The 8,461-nt window shown below is 40.1% G+C and overlaps 1 long non-coding RNA gene across 1 annotated transcript; it reads right to left on the bottom strand.

The window, feature by feature from the left end:
• Positions 1-1,685: 1,685 nt before the first annotated feature.
• Positions 1,686-6,218, bottom strand: LOC142481429 (uncharacterized). The gene is made up of 2 exons (XR_012795774.1): positions 5,694-6,218; positions 1,686-3,502 (listed from the first exon to the last, which is right to left on the bottom strand). It is a non-coding gene; the product is annotated as an uncharacterized LOC142481429 (long non-coding RNA).
• Between the last annotated feature and the right edge of the window lie 2,243 nt (positions 6,219-8,461).

The raw sequence follows: 8,461 nt of genomic DNA on the forward strand, positions 1-8,461 counted from the left end.
CACGCGTCATGTACATTGCAATCCCGATTTAAAGCCGCGGGATGAATTCCAGCCTTCCCGCACTAAGATGCGAGCGCAGTGAGTGCAGAAAAATGAATTTTCGTGTTCTGGCTTTTAAAACATGAAATTGACACAGTAGCACAGTAGCACAGTACTGTACACATTACAATTCATCCATTCTATTGCAAACGAAGAAACAGAATCCATGAAATTCAAACAAAACATCGGCGATAAGCGCGGGTGCCTGAGAAGATTGGCCACGTTCATGCTGCGTGGGGAACAGCAGAGAACTCAAAATCGGCATCCGTGATGTGTTCGAATAACGGCCGCTGCATCAATACTGTACCATAATGTAGATACCAAACCTTGTTTTGGATTTTGGAGTGGGCGGGATATTTGTTTGCTCCCACAGTGCTATTATGCCTATTCTTGTGGCAATAGCCACATTTTAAATTAATTTGTTCTCTTATCTGGATAAACCCTCTCGGGGTCTTCTCAAAAGGATCAACCAGAGGCCCAGAGGAATGGCCCCCTTTAGTATTCTCTGTAGCCAGTCGTTGATCTTTCCTAAGAGAATTACTATTTTGGGCATGTCCACGACATGTGGATGAAGGAAGCTATGCCCCCACATCCCTTGGGTCAGATGGGGCAGTATCCATGGACTTATTGATAGACAGATTGTATGTAATTATTTGCAATTATTTAGACATTGCAGTTTGGATATCCTCAGGGGTGTGAGATATCTCATGAGGAAATTGTAGGCATTCTCTTTGACTGATATGTACATGGAACTCTTAGATGTAGCTTCTCAGATATCAGTCCAATCCTCACTTTCTAGGGTCTCATTAAGGTCAAATTCCCAAAGGAACATATATTTAAGTCTGCCCTCACTTTCAGTTGGGAGAACCAGTGGAACAATTGTAATATCAACTTTTCCTGGTTTGCCCGACCCAGGCACATTGTTTCAAAGTGTGTAAGAGGGGGAAATGGAGATAAGATGGAGTTGTAGGCCCTAATTTATAGAAAGTGAAAGCATTACCTGTCCATGTGTAGTCTTTCAAAGTGTAGTGGTTTACTATCGGAACATAGATCCAGGACTCTTTCTACCATCACACCCCTACAGTTAGGTGAGGCCCTGTGTTGAAGGCCAGGGAGAAATTCAGGGTTCCTCAGAGAGGGCTCAGAACTCGGGATTTACATAGTAGATGTTAACTTAAACCTTAAACCTTGACTTAAACCTGCCCAGACCCGAAGAGATTGGGACATTGTGGATAAATCTCTCTGATTTGATCTCTAATTCGGAGGGGAAGCCATAATAGCTTGTCCTGCTCTACTGGGTGAACCATCTTCTCAACTCTGGAGAGGAATGCCAAAGGAAAAGCGGGGCTATTTGGGCCACCCTGTGATACGTCAAAAGTCTGGAGAGCTAGGCCACCAACATAGGTAGGGATAGTTAAAATATGTTTACTGATCCTAGGCCTTTTTTTGTTCCAATTAAATTTGATAATATGGGATTGACGGTTCCTCAAATCTTTTAATTTTAAAGGGGTCGGGAGTGTTTGAAATAAATACAATAAACGGCAGAGCAAATTCATTTGTATTGATTTTTTTTACTCATTCCACCTACTTAGGTCCTTTCGTAGAACCTTTTCACACACATTCTTTATGTCAAGAAAAGACAATAGTTAGAGGTTAAGCAATTTTTATTAAATAATTATTTAAAAAAAATAAACAGTGACTTCAATTGTTTACATGACTTCTGTTAAGAAAAAAGGCATGCAAATGTTAGTGATAATAACTATTTATCCCTGCAATAGTAATAAATATTTATCCCTGCAATTCTCTTGTGGCTACAAATACTATTATGTTTATGGAATTAAAAAGAAATAATTTTCAAATAATTTTTTAAAAGAGAAGTTTCTTAGACTCAATAATATTAAAGCTACTGTATGTTTTTAAAGGTTATTTGGTTTTAAGGAATTCCCATGGACATAATTTGTATATTTGGTCACATTGGGTGTACATTTACAATATATTTCTTTCTTTCTCATCATTGTAGTTTATAAATACACTGTGTGATGTATTATATAATATATAAATACTATAGTTGTACTATTGTAGTAGTACGGAAAAGTTTAACTATTGTGAAAGCGTGAATAAAAAATACAAGTTAGGATTCAATTATAAAAAAATAACGAGTGAGTATGTTTGCAAAAAGGTGCACACTGGAGACAGCTGATAGACAGAGCTCTCTGCCAGATATACGATATACACTGGCGACACACTTTATTCGAGCTCGGCTAGTCCCACGAATTCGGGTATACCCGGGTGTATTGAGGTTTGTGACTGTTTTCTGCCCGAGAGCATTGAGGTATTTTCCAGGCAGGGATTGAAGCATTTTATTCCCACTGGCTGCAATACTGCACAGTATATATATATATACTGCATTACAATTCATGAATTTATGCCATCTGGTAGACACGCGAAGCATTGCAGCCTATTAAATCCTAATCATTATCATTTAACAGATCAGCCGCCCGTCAGCCAGGCATGAACCCAGGCTGGGAAGGCAAACGCAACGGGGCTTGTCAGAGGTGAGGAGCGGCGCATTCCAGGTATCTGCCAGGTACATACTGGGTATTTGCTCGAATAAAGTGTGTCGGTGCAGTACAGCATATTTATACCCTAAAACTAAAGATCATGCCCCCTTTATGAGGTGACTTGTACGTCATAGAAAATAACTAACATTTATATGAAAAACAAATGAATACGAGAAAAACATCTGCTACAAATCCTTACGCAAGCTCGTAACCTTTCCCCTACATTACGCATCTAGGTGTTTGTGTATTGTGTAAGGGGGTGAATGTGAGAAATGATTTCTATCTCTGATTCCACCAGACACTTGAATGCTGAGAAGTCGATTCTAACTCTTATCCCACTTCTCAAGGCTGTACGCACCCTCCCTTCTTCTGCAGCTGGGCTGGCCAGGGCTGGTATCAACAAAATTTGCTGAGAGCGAAAACATTCTTTCAGACACGAGCTGTGCTTTCATTTCATGCTTCCATGCAGACAAACATCAAAATGGATGACACACAGGGACAAGAACACATCAAAATGGATGACAGACAGGGACAAGAACACATAAAAACGGCTGTGAACAAAATGGATGCAAAATGGCACTGAGAACAAAATTGCTGATTAGATCCTAGTGCTATTTACCTGAGAACCCCCTATGTCACTTTCTAAATCCCCCCCTTTTTATTCTTAAATCATTCCTTTTGAGAATTACAGTTATGATGTTAGTCCAGAGACACATAGGGAGACACACATTGTATTTTGGGGTTCTCCATCATCTAATAGTGCTTGTTGTATACGCCAGAGGAAAAGGGCGCCTACTCTTTACTGTCATAGTCTCGTATAGCTCTGCAGCCAGAATGCCATCCCGAGTTAGATCGCTGCCATTGGTTAACTTCTTTCTTTGGGGGACTGCTGCTGTTAGAATCTGCAAAAAGTGGCATCAGATTGGAAGTAGGGTTAGCACATTTGTGGATCATACTTTTGCAGCAAGTGACACACACATATATGACAACAAGTACCACTAACAAACACAGCAAGGCATTCAACAGTTTTGCTCCCAGTGATCCAAGCCATCCACCAAGCCCCAAAGGATCCCATTCACTATCGCCTCCTTTTCTAAGTCTTTCTTGAATCTCTCCTATTTTGTCTAGTTCATGCTGCACCTTGCCACTCTGATCTTGGAACATAGGTTATGTGGTATATTGATGCATCACCACAGTAAGCTCACCAAAGCATAAGTCTCATTGAATGAATCCAGAATCCAGGAACAATAACATAATGACAGGAATGATCTTCCCAGGGTGAAATAGGGACTAGTGGTGCCCCCACAGCTGCCACAGTATATGGTCTCCAATACACATTCATTCACCACTGGGGTATGGTATGAAACAGTGCAGCAATAGAAAGGTAACAACAGAGTGGCTAGTGCCCTTTACCTGACTAGTTGTGTTCCAGGTGAGTGGATTCCTCGGCGTACAATCCTTGGAAGGAAGATCCAGGTACGTAGAAGAGAGAAGGAGCACAGCGTACAGCATCCAAAATGCAAAAATAAGGGCAACTCCAGGCAAAGGAGAAAATATATATTATCCTTTATTGATCAGCTTTGTAATAGTAATAGTTGGTGCGTGATTCTATACTATTGCAAAGCTGATCAATAAAGGATAATATATATTTTTCTACTTTGCCTGGAGTTGCCCTTATTTTTGCATTCTGGCTGCTGTGAGCTGTGCTCCTTCTCTCTTCTACGTATCTGATCTTGGATAAAAACACAACATTATTCTTTAATTAGGACACATATGCCTCCTTTTGAGGCTAAAACATAGTTTAAGGCCATTCTATTTTGTAGGGCCATAAGCCAAATTTGAACCTGCTCTTGGTTTAGTGATGCAATGGCTGTGGTTGTATGTTTGAGAACATTATCTAGTACATCTGCAAGTACATTGAGCCTGTCATATAGCATCCCAACTCCCACATTTGGAAATAAACTAACCCAAAACTGTTATTTCCATAAATCCCTTTTAAGTCCTGAAGTATTGGGTGTTTCTCTCTTGTTTATGAGACACCCTGTAGGTAATTCTTGCGTTATAGTAAAAGCAGGGACCACTTTTTCTAAATAACAAGTCCCTATACAGACAAGACCACGAGTATTCTAAAGCTTGCCTTAAACTAGCCCGGTTACATTCTGGGTATGTGCTGGGTGTAATCAGGCTAGTTTAAGGCAAGTTTAAGGCATTTCTGCATTGACTAATGACCCATAGGATTAACACAGCAGGGGTCCCTGGCAGTCCCATTCAGTTTGAATGGGACTGCCAGGGACCCCTGTTGTTAGTCTGATGGGCCATTAATCAATGCAGAAATTGTGGGTCTACTTTAAGTCAAGTCTAAGGCATGTATCCAGCATGTACCTGGGTGTACCTGGGTCTTTTTGGCGATTGCCACTGGTTTGTGCTAGAATAGTCGCAGTCTCTGCTGTACATTTACAAGGTAATACTCTATATGCCCATTTTCCACAGAGCTAATAGACTCCACAGGGTAGACTAAAATTTCAACATCCGCGAAAAATTGTATCTGCTGATAAAGATGTGTTCTTGGCTATATATCTTGTGGCTGCCTTTTGTATTGCTCTATATTGTGTCAGATTTAGTGTACTGTTATCTATGCATTTGTACCAATAGGAAATCGACCCTTGTTCTTTATTTACACGTATTCCTAGTTGGAAACAAGTATCATCAGTAGGAGGGAGCACTTGACCTATGGGGACATTGCCGGTATTGCTGCTTATGTAACAACCCCCAATTGGGATTGTATTCATCAAGTGTACTCTATTATAATTTTTTGGAGAATTTTCCATTCAACATTTCAGGAAATTGTGGCATTGCATTAACTGCAGGTGTTAACTCTTCATGAGTATAAGGATTCCAATCCAGAGTGACTCCTGGTTATGAGGCACATACCCACATACCCAGCAGGCTTCTTTGCTACATGCACTGTTCTGCATGTATCCACAAATGTATTGTCTCTTTCCCACCGGGTTAAATGTAGGTCTCGCCTATCTCGGAGTGAAACGGTGGATTTAGTGATGTTGGTGAATGAGATGGTGTTAACTGTAGTGTTACCTGGGAAATGGTGATAAGTATCTGCGACATATAAGGACCACAGAAAAATCAGTATTATTGACAAGGCTCCACAGAGTATTCCCACTTCAATTTTGTCATCTCTCTGCGGCGATACTTTCAAAGGTCCAATGGTGCATACATCCTAAATTCTAACTTAAACACACTCTAAAGAATAAAAAAATACTATTGAGTCCTGAAAGAAAGAAAATTGTTTGGATAAGACCGGGCCTTACTTGGAGTCTAATTCCCTCGGGGGTTAACGGTAAGGGATTTATTTTGCCCTTCAAAATGTTAACTTGAAGTGGCGTTGGGTGGTGCTGGGACGAGCTTCACATGCGTAACGTGGATCCAGGAAGAGATCTCTGCCACTTTAAGTGCTGTATTGGTGGTGGGTAGTACTTGAAATGGGCTTTTCCATCTGGGCTGAAGAGCGTTCTTGCATAGAAAATGCTTGCCCATTACTCAATCGCCTTCCTTGAGATGTTGCTGCATTGTGTTCTCCTTGGTGGACTGTACCGCTTGCTTGTGCCTGTGTGTGGAGAGACTTAAAAGATTTAATTAATCTTACACAAAAAACACTAATTAAGTCATCAGGGAGAGCATGATCATGCAACATTAATGCAAATGTGCTGGCACTAACCATTGACCTACCCGTTATAATTTAATGTTGGGTTAATTTGGTTTTGCCTTGGAGTGCTCCTGATTAACATAAGCGCCAATGGTAATGCATCTGTCCATTGCAATTTTGTGTCAGCACAAATTTTGCTGATTTTGTTCTTTAGGACCGCATTAGTCCTCTCCACTTTCCCAGCACTGATGATGGTATGGGCAATGTAAATGATAGATAATACCTAGAACCTTCGCCAGATCCTGGACTATAGCGCAGTGAAATGTGTGCCTTAGTCTGAAAAAATATGCTGAGGTATTCCATATCTGGTTATGAACTCATGTAGTAACATTTTAGCCATTGAGTGTGCATCCACGTGCTGAAAAGGGTATGCTTCAACCCACCCTGAGAACATGCAAACAACAACCAAAACATATTGATAGTGTAGGCTGTGTGGCATTTCAATTAAATTAATTTGTAAATTGCGACATGGACCCTGTGGGCACTTGATTTTACCTGAACCAGCAGGAACATGTTTACCAATGTTATGTAGCTGGCAGATGTGGCATGCAGAGCAAAAATCATTCACCCTAGGGTCAATGTGTGATGCAAACCAGTAATTTCTGATAGATAGCAGCATCCCCCCTCCATGAATGTGTGATAACCCATGGGCCATACAAATAATATAAGGCTCAGAGGGAGGTAAAACTGGTTTGTCATCTGAGCAATACCAAAATTCCCCTTTGTGTTGATAACATTTGCTTGTCCAGTCCTGGACAACCTCTCTGGCTTGCTGTTCATAAAAGGAGGATAAATCAAGTGGTATGGTAAGGGTTTTGTCTGGATCAGTAGGTGTAGTGATTACATATGCCTGGAAATCCGGCTGTCCGGCAGCTTGTTTAGCAGTGGAATTAGCGAAAGCATTGCTCTGTGATATTGTGTCCTTTCTGTTGGTGTGTGCTGCTAACTTTATAACTGCTATAAATTTAGGAAGTAGCAGTGCACCTAGCAGATTCCTTATATGTTCAGCAATATGAATTGGTGAACCTGCTGCTGTAAGAAAAACCCTGAAACCTTGGGTAGGAGATTTGCATTAAAACTTCAGGCTGGAGAGAAATATAATCTGATATCAAACTATTTGTTACATTTCTCTAACAGGTACCAGTAACATGCAAAATAAAATCTGGTTTGCTGAGAGGGATTCAAAATGGGGCACCTTTGGAGAGGAAAAATTGTCAAAAGTTATCAAATACATCACATATTCAGTTAAATTTATAGTAGACATATGCTTTTGTATAGGACCCCACACAAATTTCCTGTACTGTAATTTCTTTGTGAAGCGCCGAGTACGTAAGCGGACAGTGCTATACAGATAAAGACACTCAGCATTATTCTATTTGATTAAAAAAATAATTTCAGAGCTTTCTCATCCGGGCGCACAGCCAGCCTGGGTGTTGCACCAAATATCCTTGGAGCAGCTGATAATGGTTTTCAGTATTCCAAATAATATTAACTGCTGGTTTTGTAAAATACACTGTTACATGTTGGCAGCTCAAAGTGTAAAAATGGAACTTCTTCCACAGCCCAATGCAGACTCAATTTTTCATGGCATCCCAAAAATAAAAACAACGGGACATTATAAGGGGCAGATACATTCTAGACATATAGTTTGGACAGTTTATTTGTTACTTTTACCAGCATTTTTTTTTTTAAATATTCCCAAACATATCCTAATCAGAACAAATAAAATTGAATGTATTTATTGGTTACGTACAGACAAAGAGCACAATAAACAAGCATAATTTCACACTTCTCTCATAAACACATCTTTCTGGCTTATCCTAATAATAAGAAAACAACAGTTTGATACTGCAAACTAAGTTAAAACGTGTCCTTCTCTTTGCCCATTCAATAACTAACCTGCTTTTGAACCTAATTAGAAGCTACTAAGCTAGTTAACTTTGTTCTGTGCACATTGTTTAAGATGGAGGAGGGGGCTGCTTTTCTAATTCTTTCTCTCTCGTGGACATTTGAGCAGAAGGAAAAGAATATCTCCTGGTTTCAAAAACGTATCCGCCTGGCAAGAACGAATAAAGTTTTAAATGATATCTGTAACATGGGCTGGGCTGATTTGTAAAAATGGTAAAGATCAAATGATCTT

This window comes from Ascaphus truei, unplaced genomic scaffold (genome assembly GCF_040206685.1).
Source record: "Ascaphus truei isolate aAscTru1 unplaced genomic scaffold, aAscTru1.hap1 HAP1_SCAFFOLD_2654, whole genome shotgun sequence".
NCBI lineage: Eukaryota > Metazoa > Chordata > Amphibia > Anura > Ascaphidae > Ascaphus > Ascaphus truei.